We start from the raw sequence: 19,690 nt of genomic DNA on the forward strand, positions 1-19,690 counted from the left end.
TGCAAATGCAACCCCAGTTACATGAAAAAGGAAGCACTGCCCAAGGGTTGCAAGGTCGTGTGTGGGAGTTCAATTCTCCTGGCAAAAGTGTGCACATCACTTGTCTGATTAAGGAACTAGTGTGATGGAAGAAAGTTTTGGAGTCAGCAAATTTATTTACTTATTATTCAGAATGTATTAATTTATTAATGAGGAACAGCACAACACAGAACTCAAAAGAGTTAGCATGACACTGTTCCCCAAAATTTTCAAGATAGAACAAATCTTATACCACTTCTGGGTTCCATCTTCAGAACAGCTTATCCTGGTGAGGGTCACAAGGAAGCTGGAGCCAATCCCAGCAGGCATAGGGTGCAAGGCAGGAATACACCCAGGATGGGATGCCACTCCATTGCTGGGCAACACACATGGCAGTCAACCTAACCTGAAAGTTGTTGGACATTGGGAGGAAACCAGAATACCTGGAAAAAAACCCATGTGCTGAAAGGAGAACATGCAAACTCCACACACAGGCCCCCCCCAAGCCATGCCTCAAACCCAGGACCCTGGATCTATGAGGCAGCAGTGCTAACCACCACACCACTGTGCCACCCCCCTGATTGTTCATTTCTAATAACTATAGCAGTGAAAATATGAGGAAGAGTATTCTCTCTCTCCTTCATAAGAAGGGAGATCCGAGAGATGTGAGGAACTGGCGGCCGGTCAGCCTCCTGTGCACCGACTACAAGATAATGGCCAAAGCACTGACACTCCGGCTGCAGCGGCCACTCCCTCAAGTCGTGGGTCCCGACCAGATCTGTGGTGCCTGGGGGAGATCGGCGGCCGACAAAGCCATGCTGCTCAGGGATGTCGTGGCCTACTCGAACGATAGAAGGCTTCCCCTGGTCCTAATCAGCCAGGGAGAAAGCCTTCGATAGAGTGGGCCATGAATACCTGCAGCTGTTTATGGAGAGGATGGGTCTTGCTTTTGGCTTGAGGAGGTGGTTTAAGATAATTTACAGTGGCCTAAGCAGCAGGGTCCTCGTGAACCGCCACCTGACCGAACCATTTCCGGTCAGGTCAGGGGTTCGACAAGGTTGTCCCCTGTCAGCCCTGCTGTACGTCCTCTGTTTGGAGCCGTTCATGCAGGCGATCTGCCGGGACGTCTGGGTGACAGGTTTCCATCTCCCGGGTTCCGGCAGAGAGCAACTGAAATGCCTGGCTTATATAGACGACGTGGCCGTGGTCTGCACAGACGCGCCGTCCGTGGCCAGGGTTGAGGAACTGCTGGATGGCTTCTGCAGGGCGACGGGGGCCGCTGTCAATAAGGCCAAGAGCGAGGTCTACCTCTCTAAGGCATGGCCTGTTGGCTGGGGCCCGCCGACCGTGTTCCCTGTGAAGCCGTCCATCAAGGTTCTGGGGATCACAATCGACGGGACCAAGGCGGGCACCCGGTGCTGGGAGGAAGCCTTATCCAAGGTTCAAAGGAAGATCCACGGCTGGAGCACAAGGACCTTGACGATGGCTGGTAAGGTTCTGGTCGTAAAGGCCATCCTCTTCCCGATACTTCTCTACATTGGTATGATTTTCCCCCCAGACAAGGTCGTCGCAAAACTAGTGACCAGAATTATATTTCAGTTTGTCTGGGGGAGCAAAATGGAAAGGCTGAAAAGAGTGCAGATGGTGAAGGGTACCCTGGATGGAGGCAGTGGCGTCCTGGACGATGTGCAGCTTATGAAAGCGCAGGGGATGGCATATGTTGTCAAGAATATCCAGGCTGCTGGCAAGAAAGTGAGTTTTATGAACAGACCATTAAAGTTACTAACGTGAACACGAGTCATGGCACACAAAATACAAAGAAAGATTAGAATATATTTTTCCCCCACATTAGAAAGGGACCTGTTTGAGTGATCGACACAGGGGCCAATGGCAGCTTTGATACAGAGATGTTTCGATCAGGTTCCAACCTTTATCATTTTGCTGCATTGTGCATTCTAGTTTTAGGTCACCTTCATCAGTAACGACACTGTGGGTGTTGAAAAAAAATGTGTGTTGTTTTTCATGTTGTACAGAATTGGTATCTTATTATTGTGGTTGTAAAATAAGCTGACCAATTAATTAATTCAGGACTGTTTAGGCAACGTCTGGTGGGAGTTGAAGGATCGATCAAATCTACCTTTTGAAAGTGGCAACTGCAGATCATAGTAAGAGGAGTTATGTTTAACGCCTCACGACGAATATAATGTATCCACTTTTTGCTAGTATCTTCCACGTTAGGGAAAGTATGAAAGCTCAACATGGAGTTGAACTTAGAGGAAGCCTCACACAATGGGACACAGCCATGTTCAGCCGTAATATTGCCCACACATCGTAGATAATTTAATTTTCTGGAACTCATGATGACTCACTATACGGGTGATGTGAAAGATTAATAATGTCTCAATCCTAACAGTGTTAGTAAACAATTTCAATAGCTACAATAGCTATCGCAGATGTGGAGAGCCCGGAACCGGAAGTAAAAACAGAAGTATTTGCAAGTTCCCAAAGACCCGACACAGGACAGGTGAGAGGCAGCTATCTTGTTGTGTTCGTAGTTTCTGCCAGTCTAAGCATTCCTCATTTTGTTTTAAATTTGCCTTAAATGAAGTTAAGCTTGTCTGTAGTTTGCCTTAATGTAAGCAAATTCAGTACAGCTGCTGAGTTGGTGAAAGTAAATTGATTGAAGGAAAGGTAATTTAATCAAGGAATAGTGGGAATTCTGTTAAGTATCTTGTGCCGTGTGGAGCCAGGTAGGTGTGAATTGGTGGCTAGACAAACAGTACTTAAAGCTCTTACGCTGTTTCTCAAATAACTAAAAGTCAAGCAGTTGACTAGGGGACAGAACTAGAGACCAAAAAAAAACCAAAAAAAACTTTGAACTAAATTTAGAAGCATGTGGCCACTACAGTGTCAGGTTTGCAGAATGATTGCCTTCCTGTATGAACTCATCCTGGAGTATTTAACCTGAGAATGTTGTTGGCATGTTGAGGTCCTAGAGATCAAAGTCTGTGATCTTGAGACTTAGCTTGGCCGCCGATCTGGAAGAATTGGTCAATCAGCCCTTTAAAGAGATAGAGTGCACACAAAAACCTAGGAAGGTTGAGCCCTTAGAGCAGGCAAGTGTAGAGAACTTCTGGGTTACAGTAGGCCGTAACCACAGAAAAGGGTGAGCACACATCTTAGAAGAGATGACCTAAGAGCTTGAAATGCCCAACAGGTTCCAACTGCTGGACACTGAGTTGGACAGTGACAGCTCAGTGGGTGATGGGAGGGCAATTGAGCACAAGAGCACCATGGTGCCCACTCCCCCCCCCCCAAGAACAGAGAGGTAGTTATAATAGGAGACTAGATTCTTAGAGGCTGTGAGCCAGGTGGGTGGCCTGGCAGTGAAAGAGGGACAAGATGGTGTACAGTGAAAAGTAAGCATAATTTGCCTTGTTTTATTTAAAGAAAAAAGTTAGGCTCTCTTTCTTCAGGTCCTCTTGGGGGCATGAAGAGAGTGTCTTCTCTCCTGTAGAGTTCCCTTCTGGGTTGTAGGTTCTTCAAGGGCTGGTGGTTCCCTCCAGGTCCAGAGATCCTCCCAGGGGAAGTCATCCAAGGCTGTCAAGGGTGTGGAAGGAAAGTTAGAAATTCCTATCTCACACCTGTTTTACTTAATTATATGCTTAAGAAAGATAAGGTCAAGCTAGAAGGTCAGGCCAGAAGGTAGTTTGATTTCTGTTTGTTATTTACGGTGAGAACCTTGGAGACAATGTAAAATGGTATGACTTAAGTGCCTGTTCCCTAAAACCATGTGTTGACCTATGAACTCTGTTCTATAATGATATATGTTCTGCTTAGTTAGCCTTTAAGATAACATAGTAATGACTTTCTAATGAGAACCAGATCTTTGTCTTCTGTGTGTATAAAAAGCTGACTGTTAAAATGAAGGCAGAACAACTTTGCATTCTTCTTGATTCACTGCTGTTCTCCACGTCATGTGTAATAAAGTTCCAACCTGATTGAAGACCGATTGTTCTTCAACATTACTTGCCGACAAGGATGGGCCACTAACCCTGATGGAGAGGACCGGAGTGGGTCAGACCAGTGACCAGCAAAGCTGCGCCGGCAAAAAAATAAGGTAAGGGAGCCTTTTAAATTCCCTACTGCGGTGCTTTGCTTTCACTTGTCTGCTTGCCTGGCCCTCTGACGATCAGGTAACGTGATCTATATTTTAAATAAACATTGTTGCTTGCCATATATCAAATACTTAGGAATTGTTTTCCTGCTTTATTTTTCCAAGCTTCACTGAGTTTTCTTGCTTGTAAAGATATAAGGTATTTTTTTTAAGTTTTTTTATATCTCCTTAAAATGAAAAATACTATGATAAGGGTATTTTTTTTTTAAAGTTTTATTATATCTCCTTTAAATGTAAAAAAAACTTAGGACTGTGTTTTTCCTATTTGGGGTTCCCACAAACAAAAGTGTGTTTGTAAACTGCAGCATAGGTTTGACCTACTATTAGAAAAATAAAAAAATAAATAAAATAAAAAAAGGGAGTGTATTAATAAGTGCTAAATATTGTTTAACATCTGATTCACCGGTGATAATATAAAAGCACGTGTTTATAGAACCATAAATAGTATGGTAAATGGAGAAAAGTCATTAAGTTATATACATGTTCTATAAATGCAAACATATTGAAAAACATGTTTTTTATAATTCCTATATAGGATTTATTATTATTTGTGTTTTGGTTTATTTTTTGTTTGTTTTGTTTTCTCCCCTGTCGTTTAATTGTTATTTTGCGGGCTTGCACGCCTTGGTTGTTGTGTACAAAACGATACATAGAAAATGGGAAAATGTGCTACTGTGTGGGAACAGCTCTAGTAAGACGGGCGACCTGCCACTTAAAGGTACAAATGTAAGGTATATGTATGATAACTATGGAGTGAAGCTGTCATGGTTTCCAAACCTATACCCTCTATCACCGCTAGAGGCCATTGTTTCCCTTGCCTTTTCTCTTCACTTCTCCGTTTGAGTGGACAATAGGTGACAGAAAGTTAAGGTTTCCAGAAGATGGGACTTTTGATTCAGATAGACTTGAGCACCTAAAAACGGTTTTGCAAAATAGGAATACAAAACCAGGAGAAGTAAATTAGAAAGTGCTTATGATGTGGAATGATGAATGTACATTAAGAAATGAGAAACCAAAGCTAGCTATCTTAAAACATTTGTTAGAGAAAAAGAAAGAAAAGACAAAAGGCATAATTCAATCTATCCTAAGCTGAATGCCCCAAAGACAAATACATAAATACATAAAGTTTTCAGTATTAGTGAAAGTCCTCAAGATACTGAAGGAAAATGACTAGATAAGTAATAAATAAGGGTAGTTTGAGACACTGCAGGTCAATATAACATGCCAACCAAAACCATCCAATTTACTTTGGATATAAATTAATAGGTGTCTCATTGTATGTTTGTAAGTTTAGAGTTTGCGCAAGGTAAATGTCTGTATTTTGATGGTAATTTAATTTACTGTACTGTATAGTCCAGAATAAAACTAAGAGTTATAAGTAACAAATAGTTACAGAATGATAGCTATAAACACTAATTAACTATGTTGTAATAATAGACCTATAAGAAAGTAAGCATTTAACTGTACACAGAATGCAATTCAAAATAATAATACATAAAGCTATTTAAATAGGTCTTACGAATACAGACGTTAAAGTCACATGTTAGAAATTGAACTAGAGCAGAATTTAGAAATCGGCCAGGCATCTTCACAAGTGCTTGTCTTATCTGGATCCGATCGAAACTGTATGTATAACCAAATGGCCTGATTTCCACCCCGGACTCCGTATTTAAATAACGCGGGTTGTAAACCAGTCTTCGTGGCAGACGCATTTCGCGAACCCTTCAATACAAATAAGTATTTGATCCCCTATCAATCAGCAAGATTTCTGGCTCCCAGGTGTCTTTTATACAGGTAACGAGCTGAGATTAGGAGCACTCTCTTACAGGGAGTGCTCCTAATCTCAGCTTGTTACCTGTATTAGAGACACCTGTCAACAGAAGCAATCAATCAATCAGATTCCAAACTCTCCACCATGGCCAAGACCAAAGAGCTGTCCAAGGATGTCAGGGACAAGATTGTAGACCTACACAAGACTGGAATGGGCTAAAAGACCATCGCCAAGCAGCTTGGTGAGAAGGTGACAACAGTTGGTGCGATTATTCGCAAATGGAAGAAACACAAAATAACTGTCAGTCTCCCTCGGTCTGGGGCTCCATGCAAGATCTCACCTCATGGAGTTTCAATGATCATGAGAACGGTGAGGAATCAGCCCAGAACTACACGGGAGGATCTTGTTAATGATCTCAAGGCAGCTGGGACCATAGTCACCAAGAAAACAATTGGTAACACACTACGCTGTGAAGGACTGAAATCCTGCAGCGCCCGCAAGGTCCAAGAACACCATCCCCACCGTCAAACATGGAGGTGGAAACATTATGCTTTGGGGGTGGTTTTCTGCTAAGGGGACAGGACAACTGCACCGCATCAAAGGGACGATGGACGGGCCATGTACCGTCAAATATTTGGTGAGAACCTCCTTCCCTCAGCCAGGGCATTGAAAATGGGTCGTGGATGGGTATTCCAGCATGACAATGACCCAAAACACACAGCCAAGGCAACAAAGGAGTGGCTCAAGAAGAAGCACATTAAGGTCCTGGAGTGGCCTAGCCAGTCTCCAGACCTTAATCCCATAGAAAATCTGTGGAGGGAGCTGAAGGTTCGAGTTGCCAAACGTCAGCCTTGAAACCTTAATGACATGGAGAGGATCTGCAAAGAGGAGTGGGACAAAATCCCTCCTGAGATGTGTGCAAACCTGGTGGCCAACTACAAGAAACATCTGACCTCTGTGACCTCTTGTGCCAACAAAGTCGAAGGGGTCAAATACTTATTTCACTCATTAACATGCAAATCAATTTATAACTTTTTTGAAATGCTTTTTCTGGATTTATTTGTTGTTATTCTGTCTCTCACTGTTAAAATACACCTACCATTAAAATTATAGACTGATCATTTCTTTGTCAGTGGGCAAACATACAAAATCAGCAGGGGATCAAATACTTTTTTCCCTCAATGTGTATATATATATATATATATATATATATATATGGCACAGACACTTAAGCCAGTGGAAATGAGGCATATGTTGTCACGGGAGTGCATGTGTATCACTCTACTACCCCATTGTATACAATTCACTGAGCCATGTATTAAGCAGAGGGCATGGAGCTGGTGTCCACTTGCCCTGCTTTGTGTATACTTCTTGGCTACAACACAGTAGAGCTTGCCATTGCCCATTCCTTGCTGTGCTGGTCGGGCCAGAGGGGGCAGCTCCTGTGGTAAGCGAGGGTGGATGAACTGATCTCCTGTTGCCCCGCTTCTTTATTTAGCCTTGTTGACACAGTAGAGCTTGCTGTACTTGCAGCTCCTGTGTTAAGTGAGGACACAGGAGCTTGGCTCTTCATGCCCCGTTTTGTATGTTACAGCACAATAGAGCTTGCTGTTGCCCGCTCCTAGCTGTGCTAGTGAGCAGGAGTTTGGGCTTTGGCTATGTGTTATGTTCTTGTCTTTCGAGTCTGGTCCATATACCTTTTGAATATTCGTATTTCGTATCAAGGTTGGCAATGAGCACCACGGACAGAGTACAAGCACTCCGCATAGTCATTCCTGCCAGGCCCAATTCTGTTAAGTCGCACCCCTCCCTTTATTTTCAGCACCCCTTGTTCAGAATAAGTTCCCGCAAAAACAACATAGAATTAAGAATAAGACTTGTAATCCAGACATTCTGTTATTATTAAGTAGCTTTGCATTTCTCTAAATATTCCATATAAATGTGGTATTCATATACATACATACACATACATATTTAAAACATTTAGGGCATCTATTAAACCAGTTTTGTAAATGAAATGTTAAGGGCAGAGATGATAATCAAGCAATTAAAGATCTTTTAATAAATGCTGATATAAAAATCATATATAAGAAACAATTAATTGGTGTACATGAAAATAAAACATCTGTATTATTTTTTTGTATATTTCACTTACTATTCAGTCTTATATGTATCCAGAATACTGTTTGGTTGATGTTATTGGTTCATGAAAATGTTATAAAATATGTAATATTATATTGCCAGTCTTAAACTTTCATCAGACAGTATTCTCTTTTTTTGGGCCAAACCTGGTAGAAATAAACAAAACAAAACAGAATTAGACATTTAAAAAATATATAGCTCAATTCATACTGAGTCATATATTAGGGTGATATAAAGTATAAAAATAACAAATACTCAAGTAAAAGTTTGAACACATTGTTAATAACAACAACAAACAATATTACAAAAACAAAATAGCTGTACCTGTACAAACCCTCACATTTTGTATGCTTTACTTTTTCAATTAAAAAACATTATTTAATAACACACACACATTCATATTAAGCATATAAAAAATATACTAAGAAAAACACACATATATAAATACTTAAATAAGCCTAAAACATTACATACCATTATAGACATAAAATACATCACTAAAGAAAACAATGTAATGCTGGATTTAATACAAATGTAAATTATAGACTATTTACATGACCAATATTCTCTGTGAATGTATTTTTCCTAACAGCACCTGCAAAATAATATGAAAAGAAAAACAGAATTCAGAAACCAATTAAACTCACTTAAAGCAGGGGTTATCAAACCTGTCCTGGAGGACCCACTACCCGCTGTTTTTTGTTTCAACTGAGCTCTCAATTACTTAATTGAACCCTTAATTGAAGTAATTTAGAACATAAGAAAGTTTACAAACGAGTAGAAGCCATTCGACCCATCACACTCGTTTGGTGTCCATTAATAAATGAGTGATCCAAGGATCCAAGTCTGACTTTAAATGTTCCCAAATTTTCAGCTTCTACCACATTGCTGGGGAGTTTGTTCCTGATTGTGACAACTCTCTGTGTGAAGAAGTCTCTCCTGTTTTCCGTTTTGAATGCCTTGAAGCCCAAATTTCCATTTGTGTCCCCGGATGCATGTGTCCCTGCTGATCAGGAAAAGCTCCTCTGGTTTGATGTGGTCGATGCCTTTCATGATTTTGAAGACTTGAATCAAGTCATCACGTAGTCTCCTCTGTTCCAGGGTGAAAAGGTTCAGTTCCCTCAGTCTCTCCAAGTAGGACATTCCCTTCAGACCTGGAATAAGTCTGGTTGCTCTCCTCTGAACTGCCTCTAGAGCAGCAATATCTTTCTTGAAGTGTGGAGCCCAGAACTGTACACAGTATCCAGATGAGGTCTAACTAGTGAATTGTAAACTCTTAACATTACTTCCCTTGTTTTAAATTCTACACTTTTGACAATATACCCAAACATTCTGTTTGCCTTTTTTATTGCTTCCCTACATTGTTTGGATGGAGAAAGTGAGGAGTCCACATAGACTCCTAGGTCTTTCTCATGCGTTACTTCATCTAGTTCTATTCCTCCCATAATATAATTATATTGTTACCTGCATGTAATACCTTGCACTTGTCCACATTGAATTTCATCTGCCAGGTGTCGGCCCACAACTGAATGTTATCTAAGTCCCTTTGAATAGCCTGTGCTGCCGAGATTGTATCTCCTGAGCCACCTATTTTAGTGTCATCTGCAAATTTGACAAGTTTGCTAACTATCCCAGAGTCCAGATCATTAATATTGATTAGAAAAAGCAAAGACTCTAGTACTGATCCCTGTGGAACTCCACTAACAACCTCACTCTAGTTAGAAGCGACTCCTCTAATCAACACCCTCTGTTTCCTATACATCAACCAGTTCATAATCCATCTACTTACATTACCTTGAATGCCTACAGCTTCCAATTTGATGATCCTCTTTGGTGTGGAACCTTATCAAAAGCTTTTTGAAAATCTAAGTATATCATATAATATGCTTTCACATGATCTACAGCTGCAGTTGCATGTTCAAAAAATTTGAATACATTAGTAGTATTCTAATACATAAGACATGATCTGCCTTGTCTAAACCCATGTTGACTATCTCCAAGAATATGGTTTTCATTAAGATGCTCCTCTATTTTCTGTCTAATAATTGTTTCCAACATTTTACAAGTGATGCAGGTGAGACTGTGACCACTGTGATTGGTCTGTAATTTCCTGGCTCAGTTTTGTCCCCTTTCTTGTGGATTGGTATGACATTTGCTGTCTTCCAGTCAGTGGACACATCCCCTGTTCTAAGTGTCATTTGGAATAATTGAGTTAGCGGCCTATAAATAATTTCCTTCATTTCTTTAAGTACTTTTGGAAATATCCCATCTGGCCCAGGTGATTTGTTGGTTTTTAATTCTGCTAGTCCCTTTAGTACCTCCTCCTCATTTATCCTGATCTCTCTTAGGGTTTGACTGGACTGATTGTCATCTGTTTTTTCTTTTGTAAAAACCTCTGTGAAATACTCATTTCGAATATTTGCCACATCTTGTTCGTTTTCCAAGATACCTCCATTTTTGCCCTTTATCTGTTTCACTTCCTCCTTTATTGACCTCTTGCTGTTGTAGTATTGAAAAAAGGTATTTGTATTAGCTTTAGCCCCAAGAGCTATGTTTCTTTCTATTTCCCTCTTTGCTTTCCTGATCCCTTTCTTAAGACCTCTTTGCAGCTCAACAAATTATTTGTATTATGTTTAATCTCTATCCCTTTTGTATGCGCTATACAACATACAAGTTCTGCCTCATACCTTCAAGGTTTGCTTTCCTAAAATTGTAGACCATTGTTTTAGACTTGGTCCTTGTTTTTTTTAAAGAAAGCTTTTCTCAAAGCTAACTATATTGTGATCACAGTTTGCCATTCTGTGTCTCTACCTAGATACCCACTGACTATATCTTGGTCATTTGAAAAGATCAAGTCAATGCTTGCGGTTCCCTGACAAATTGAGTTAGAAAGCAGTCATTTACCATCGTAACCATGTCTATTTCTGCTTCTGTAGTCTCGACTGGGCTTTCCCAGTCTATGTTTGAGAAATTGAAATCCCCTATTATAACAGCCACATCCTTGCTACATGCAGTCCTGATTATGTCATTTTTGACATTGAGGCATTTTGACATTTGCTACCCCACCACCTCTTCGATTTTGCCTGTACTTCCAAAACTGTGTGTATCCTTTCAACTTGTATTCATCCCCATCATTTTCTGAAAGCCATGTTTCTGTCCCTCCTACAACATCATAGTCACATGCCAGGACTGTGACTTCTAGGTCTAACATCTTGTTCCTTATACTCCTGGCATTGCGGTACAGACACTTCAGGATGTTCCTACTAGCAGTTTCCCTTGGTTTTCTTTCCTTAGAGGAACATATCCCATTGTCAGAGCTCCCTGCCCCCCTGGTTCCTAGTTTAAAAGATTCTCAATTTCACTTCACATACGTTCTCCCAATGCATTAGCCCCCCTTGTGTTTAGATGTAGACCATCTGGAATGTACAGGTCCAATCTATCCCAGAAGAACGACCAATGCTCCATAAACCGAAAACCCTCTTCCCTACACCAAGATTTCAACCACGTGTTAAACTTTCTGATCTCAGCCTGTCTCCCTGGCCATGCACTTGGTACCAGAAGTATTTAAGAGAAAACTTACATGGAGGTTCTGCTCTTTAGTTTTATTCCCAACTCTTTAAATTCGTCTTGCAGAACCTCTGTCCTACCTTTTCCTTTGTCATTGGTTCCAATGTGGACCATGACCAGTGGATTCCCACCCTGGTTTTCGCCAGCAGCCCATCTAATAGTTTAGGGAGATCTGCAACCTGAGCACCAGGCAGGCAAGATACCATGCGGGTCTCATCACTAGAATACACTGTGTGATCTGCAATTCTAAGAATTGAATCTCCTACTATAACTACCTCCCTGTACTTTTTATTTATTGCAAGAATGAGTTCAACATATACAATCATTACATATCGTTTGTTGCATATTGCTCTCGCTTACTTTTTTTGTTTTATAATAACAACCGTGAAAACAATTATGTACATTGTGCCAGCATTAGAGAGAGAAGAATATTACATACTATGTAAAGAAGAGATTGGGTGGGGAAAGAAAGGGGGGGAGGGGGTGTATTTTTTAAGCAAATCCAGTTATCCCAATACCTTTTAAATGTGTCTAATTGTAGTCTGAGACAGAAGGTTAATTTTTCCATCAAATAGATTTCATTTACAATGTCAATCCACTGCTCATACGTTGGAGGGTCCTGTGAGAGCCATTTTCTTGTGATAGCTTTTTTGCTAGCTACCAAGAAAATACCTAGTATGTATCGTGTTTCATTCTCAATTATTTCACATGGGAAGCCTCCCAAATACATTGAAAGAAACTCAAAAGGTACAACAGATGGTATTAAACGGTTATAAGTTGTATTCAGGGACTGCCAAAAGCACTGCAACTTTGGGCAAGACCAAAAAATGTGTGCGCTTTTTGTTTAGGACTAATAAAGAAGCGTGTTATATTCTTCCAGCCAAATTCCTTCCAAATTTGTGAATTAGTGGATCTCCGTTGAAATTCACATATTCCTTCCCATTCTTCGTCTGATATTATAATTTTGTTTTCCATTTCCCATTTGTTTTTAATATATGTTGTTGTTTCTTGTTTCATGGTCTGGATGCTGTTATATAATTTTGATACAATTTTTGTCTGATTATTCTGTTGATAGGCAGCAATGAATATATCAAGAATGTCATTGTTCTCTAATCTAGTTCTCCTTGTTTTTATACGTTTACTTAAGTAATCTTGCACTTAAAGATATCTAAAAATATCCTGTTTTTTTAGATTAAACTTGCACATTAGCTCTTCAAAACTCTCCATTTGACCCTGCTGTATCAATGTGCATATGGCAGTAAGTCCCCCTACAGCCCATAATTTAAATCTATGGTCATGTTGAGCAGGGAGGAAATCTGAATCAATAATCCACTTTAATAATGCTGCATCTGACTCTAGGTGGTATATTTTTAAGAGTTTAAACCATCATTTAAAGGGTAGAATGACCCATGGGACTTCAGATTTATTTAGGTATTTATTTGTATTGGAATTCCGTGTATTATTGTGATCTCTATATCTTTCCATCTTGCCACATAACCCAAGTTACACCAACACACCAGAGGCCTCAGTTGGGCAGCACAGTAATAGGTCTGGAGACAGGGAAGGGCCAATCTACCCCTTTATTTAGAAAGCTGAAGTGTTTTAAATCTAATTCTTGGCTTTTTGCCATTCCAAATACATCTTGAGATGAGTCTATCCCACTCATTAAACTGCCCCAATGGCACCTCTATAGGCAACGTTTGAAATAGATATAGCAGTCTTGGCAATACATTCATTTTAACAGCCTCCACTCTAGAACTCAAAGACAATGGGAGTAAATTCCACCTTGCAATATCATCTTTAATTCTTGAGGTCAGTGGGTTGTAATTTAAATTAAATAATTTTGAGAGGTCTTTTGGTAAGTGGACACCTACGTTTTTGATTGATATTGATTGTTTACATTTTTCTTTTAACTGGGCTGAAGGGTTGAAATTGTATGATAATATTTCAGTTTTTTCCATGTTTAGTCTATACCCCGAGACCCTACCGAATTCCTCCAGAAGAATCAATACCTTCTCAAGAGATGCGGCTGGTTGCTCCATATATAACATGACATTGTCAGCATGAAGTGCAATTTTATGGCACTGTCCATTTAATTGTATACCTTTAATTTCTGGTGTCTGTCTTATCAATTGTGTAAGTGGTTCAATGTATAATGAAAATAAAAGTGGGGACAAAGGGCAGCCCTGTCTTGTACCTCTCTGCAGTTTGAATCTATCTGAAATGTAGCCATTGATTTTAATTTGTGCATGTGGATCTGAATATATTGTTTGAATTCCTTTAACAAATGTATGACTAAAACCAAATCTTTCTAGTGTTTGATATAGGAAATCCCAACTAACCCGGTCAAAGGCTTTTTCTGAATCAAGACTAACCAATATCACACTTGACTTTTTTAATTGTATATGTCTCATTATATGTAATGTTCATCTAATGTTGTCCTGTGTTTGTCTGTTTAAAATAAAGCCGGTTTGATCTAAATTTATTAGATGGGGTAGAACTGTATCTAGTCTCTTGGCTATAATTGAAGTGTATATCTTGTAATCTACACAGAGAATGGAAATTGGGTGAAAAGATCCACATTTAGTCTGATCCTTACCTTCCTTAGGGATTACAGAAATAATGGCATCCCTCCAGGAAGGTGGAAATTCTCCCCCCTCCCATACACGCCTGCATGCGGAGAGCAGCATAGGGGACACCTGATCTCTGAACACCTTGTAAAATTCAGTGGGAAAACCATCAGCCCCTGGGGATTTATTTGATTTAAGATTTGATATAGCTTTATTAAATTCCTGAATAGAGATTGCTTTTGTCATTTCTATGTTTTGTTCCACATTTATATTAGGTAGTTTTAGTGAATTTAACAAGGAATCAGTATATTGTTTGTTCAATTTCACAGGTTGTGCATATAAAGTTTTATAATATTCTACACAGGTTGTTTTGATTTCTTCTAATTTGGAGCACAGTTGCTTAGTTTTGGGGTCTTGTATTTTATGAATAGTCACTCTAGCCTGCTGTTTACGTAATCTTCTTGCTAATATTTTTATGGATTTGGTTCCAGATTCATAATATTTTTGCTTTACAATTTTTTTTTCTCTCCATACATCTAGAATGCCCAATTCATCCATAGATCTCTTGACATATTTGATCAAGGATTTGGGGAATTTTGAATTATTTTTTGTGGTGTCCAGATTGGGGTTCATACAGTATATATATTTAAATCACCCCCGCATATTAATACTCCCACTGTTTCTAAGGCTATTAAATCGAAAAATGTTTTATAGAAATTTCTGTCACTTCCCGGTGGGGCATAGATATTTAATAAAGTAACCAAAGACCCTGATAGTTTCCCTTTAACTAGAATAAATCTACCTTCTTTATCATTAATTTCTGAATGATATTCAAAGTCGGTATAATTCGGTATCAGGATGGCAACGCCACGTCTGTGTCCCGATGCATGGGAAGAGTAAAATGTTCTCTGGTACCCCATATGCATCAGTTTGTCATGTTCACAATCTGAAAGATGAGTCTCCTGGAGGAACACTGCGTGCCATCTCTATCTCCTAACCTTTGCCAAGATCTTTCCCCTTTTTATAGGATTGTTTAACCCATTCACATTGTAGGATATTATTTTAATCTCTCTATTCATCTTTTAGTTATTTTTCAAAATCTCTTTACACACTGAACCACTCACTGCCTTCCTCTCTCTGAGAACTCAAAAATGCCGGCATGACAAGAAAACAAAAAAAAGAACAAAACTAACAAGTATTAATAAAAAGGAACTAATAATAAGGACTTCAAAGAGGGGGTCAAAAAGTATATCAACCCCTTTTACCCCAGAAGTAATTCGGGGTAGCTAGGGAAATCCTCTTCTATTTAAGAGAAGAGGACCCTAGTAGATGGCATGCTTAGTCACCGCTCCCGGTCTATGCATTACTACATTTGTTTAAAGTTGCGGAGAAAAAAAACATTAGTATTATTTTTTGTGTACAAGCTGTACTTAATACAATAATATTCAATAAGAACAACTTCATATTTATATCGATGCAGAGAATGTTATATATTTCTAGAAAATCAGACCTGCTTTACCTGTAGTGTGTTGATAGATAATGTAAACAAACATTCTGAGTATAGCATTTGGATGAGTCTTCATTATATATTTTACCTAACAAAATTAAGGAGATATAGGAACAGTCTCACCAGAGTATTGTTATCTGCTTCAATTGTACTGTCCAAAACACTGTCCATCACAGTCCGAACATGAAACTCAGTCTTCAGTAGGTGGGCAGTGTCGAAAGGCCTGGAGTGCTGTTTTGTATTGTTCATTCGATTTTTGTCGAATGCCAGGCATTGCGTCTGATTATATCTTCCGTTGTGCCAGCTTTCTTGGTTCGGACATTAACAGCAAAACCTCTGTCTGATAAGTCCCTTGCTGCAGCATCTGCCGATGTGTAAAGTTGTGCTCCAGAATCGAAGAAGATCCTGAGTTTCACTGGGAATGTAGTCTGGAATTTGATTCCGATTTCTTTTAGGATTGACTTCACTTCTTTGTATTCCCTGCGTATCTGCAGGACCTCGGGTGCATAGTCGTGATCAAAGTATATCCTTTTCTTTTCGATGAAGACTTCCCTTTTTCCCCATGCTTTTATCAAGATTTCTTCCTTGGTTCTGTATCTCAGGAATTTGATCATTATTGATCTTGGTCTTGTAGAGGGGTCTGCGGGTTTAGGACCTAAGGATTGGTGAGCTCTTTCAATTTCAAGATTCATGTCTTTGGGAAGGTCCAGTTCCTTTTTAAGAAGTTTGTCAACAAAAGATACCATTGAGTCTCCCTCAAGTGCCTCTGGTACACCGTATATCCTTAGGTTTTGTCTCCTCGATCTCCCTTCTAAGTCCGTCACCTTCGCCTCTAGCTGTGTCTGTTTTTGAAGGAGCTGTATCAGCGTGTTGTCGGTCCGCTCTGCACAGGCCTCAGTTTGTACAATGCGCTGCTCTGCTTCGTCAGTTCTTTTGTTGGTATGTTTAATACCTTCGGTAATGTCGGATAACTTTTTGTTGATATCTCTTCTGAAATCAACTAGTTCAGCGTATATATTTTTTCAAGACTCACTCCAGGGGGCTCGGTTTTGTCGCTGGAGCCACAACCCGTCCCCTGGTGGGCTACAGGTGAGCTGCTGCGGCTGCTTTCCTCATCGTTGTATTCGTCTCTGTCTTGTTGTTTTGTGGATTTAAGTCCTCCGCATCTTGTCTCCATTGTCTCCCAACGTTAGGAACTTCGTTTATGTCGTAGTTTTTGAATATTTAGATGGTTTTGTTGGGTGTTTTCTAATTAAGACCAGAGAGCTACAGGTTTAGGCAGCCATTAGCTCGATGACGTCACCAGAAGTCCCTGTTGGGCATTTCTAGTGTGAAGAACCCAGTCTTGATACACAGAGGATAACATGGATTTATTTAACATACCAGGCCTGGAAGGGCCCGACATGGAAGCTCTCCAGCAGAGTCTCTCTGAACAGCAGAAGTTAACAGCTTTTTATACAATTCATGACATGTGGGTCTGTGGGCAGGGTCAGTCACAGGTTTCCCAGAGTGATGTCTTGAGGTTAGATTTCTGACCCTTGTAATGTTCATGGTTGTCTTCCTTGGGGGAGGTGTGGAATCCAGGGAGAGGTGGCTTTCTTTGATATACACCGGGGAGGTTCGATCCCATGGGTCTTCATTTAACAACTGTCAATCAATCATTAACAAAGACAGTCCCTACCAATCTGGGGAAGCAATTTAGGTCCACAAACAGACTTTTAACAAACAACTGTGGGCCCTCTCTGTCTGCTGTTTGATCCTTTTATTATCGACAAGAATGTCTAGAGGGTATGCCCTGAACAACTGCCTTAGTGGCTGTTGCTCGCTTAATCAATCTACTTTGCTCAGTCTGCATACTATTATTAAGATAAAACATAATACAGTCTCTTCAGTCCCACCTGTTGGCAATAGAGCAAAGCATAAAGAAGCCAAAACAATCATGTTTGTCAGTTACAATAATTTCTTCCATCTGAGGAGCAGGTGGGATGGTGCTGTGTTTTCAGCTCCCATCCAGCCCAGTCTGCCACCTATGAGGTGTGTATGTATGTATGGCAAGTGAAGAGTCATAGAAATACAGAGAGAGATATATATTTCCAGTCAAAGGTTTTAATTACAAGCAACTGCAAGGAAGAAGTTCAAGAGGCAATCTTAAGAACAGTCTTGTAGAAGTTACAAACTACAGGCACTTTTATGCAGACCAGACAGAAGAGAAAGATAACAGGACCCACATGTCTGTCCCATTATGAGTGCAAGTTCAATTTCTTCCTGACAACTTGTTAGGAAAACCCATATATGGTGTGGCGGGGTAGCCAGTAATGGAGGCTTGGAGACGGACCGCAGGTACAAAGTAAGTCTTTATTAAATAAACAAAATAAACTGGCACGATGGCCAAACAAAAAGATACACAAAACTCAAAGAATAATACACAGAGTGGACCTGGTCTTCAATGTGTAAACACGTAACATACACACTCAAACAACACAACACAACACAACACAACACAACACAACACAAATCTGGGCAGGTTTGTTCCCACACCCAAATAACTCTCCAACACCCTCTACCCCCAAAGGGAGGCTGAGGCAGTTGGCTGGGGTTGAACCTTAATTGATCAATCACTCCAGCCACCTGCAGTCCATGAGCAGGCAGGGAGGGACAATTAACCCCCTCCCTGCCACATATGGTTAAACTGGGGAGAATTAAAGCATACATAATGTTTAATATAAGGGGGGTTTGTACGATGTATCAAGCCCAAATTGCTGGAGAAAACTGGTTCTTATCAGACTCTGTTCCTCTGGGTATCAGGGTTGCACTATTGGTGGTGATTAAAGGCCATCATATAATAATGGAAAATGTGTGTTTAAGGGTTATAATAGGGTGTAGTTATATCTGTATTTCTGACAACCTGGTATAACTGTCCGGATTCTTGGTGCAGAGAAAATAAGACATTGGAAATAACAACATTGACAGAAAGCAGAAACTCTACAAGAGACAAAGAACATGCAAACAGTGCTCGAACTAATAGGTCTTTGACCTGTGCAGATCCCAGCTGCACCTCATATTGTCCTTGCTATATTTCCACCCAGGTTCTGAGCAAGGAATCAGAAAGAGTCTGTAATGTAAGTCTATGTGCCAGGCAACAGGTGCAATGTTCGTCGCTAATGGCCCATGCCACCGAACTGCGGTCACCAGACCATGCAGGATGCACCCGGGTCTCCAGTGAGCAGGGTGTCATTCACCGGAAGACACACTGTTTGTGTTTTGTAGGGCACATCAGTTGGCCGGGAAAGGGAGCAAAGAGGAAAACAAATCGAAAACACAAGAAGCATAATAAAACTGTGAAGTGCTATCTAGCGGAGATAAAAGGACTAATATTACAAGTACTGTCGGAAAAGATGTGTCTTGAGTAAGTGCCGGAAAGAGGTCAAGGACTCTGCTGTTTTGACTTCGGTGGGCAGGTCGTTCCACCATTTAGGTGCCAGGGATGAGAAGGAGCGGGCTCTGGAGGAAGGAGAGTGAAGAGGAGGTAGAGTTAGTCTTCTTGCGCTGGAGGAGCACAGTGGTCTGGAGGGGATGTATGGAGAGACGAGTGTCTGAATGTAACTTGCTGCAGTGTGGTCGAGACAGCTGTAGGTGAGGGTCAATGTCTTGAACTGAATGCGTGCCGGTATCGGGAGCAAGTGGAGGGAGCAGAGCAGTGGAGTAGCGTGTGCGAATTGTGGCAGAGAGAATACCAAACGAGCCGCAGAGTTCTGGATGAGCTAGAGCGGCGGGTAGTAGATGCAGGGAGGCTGGCCAGGAGGGAGTTGCAGTAGTCCAGGTTGGAGAGGACCAGTGACTGGACAAGCAGCTGAGTCGAGTAGTCGGTGAGGAAGGGACGGATCCGGCATATGTTGCTCAGGAAGAATCTGCAGGTGCGTGTCAGCGTGGTGATGTGC

The sequence above is a fragment of the Amia ocellicauda genome, chromosome 1, assembly GCF_036373705.1.
Source record: "Amia ocellicauda isolate fAmiCal2 chromosome 1, fAmiCal2.hap1, whole genome shotgun sequence".
NCBI lineage: Eukaryota > Metazoa > Chordata > Actinopteri > Amiiformes > Amiidae > Amia > Amia ocellicauda.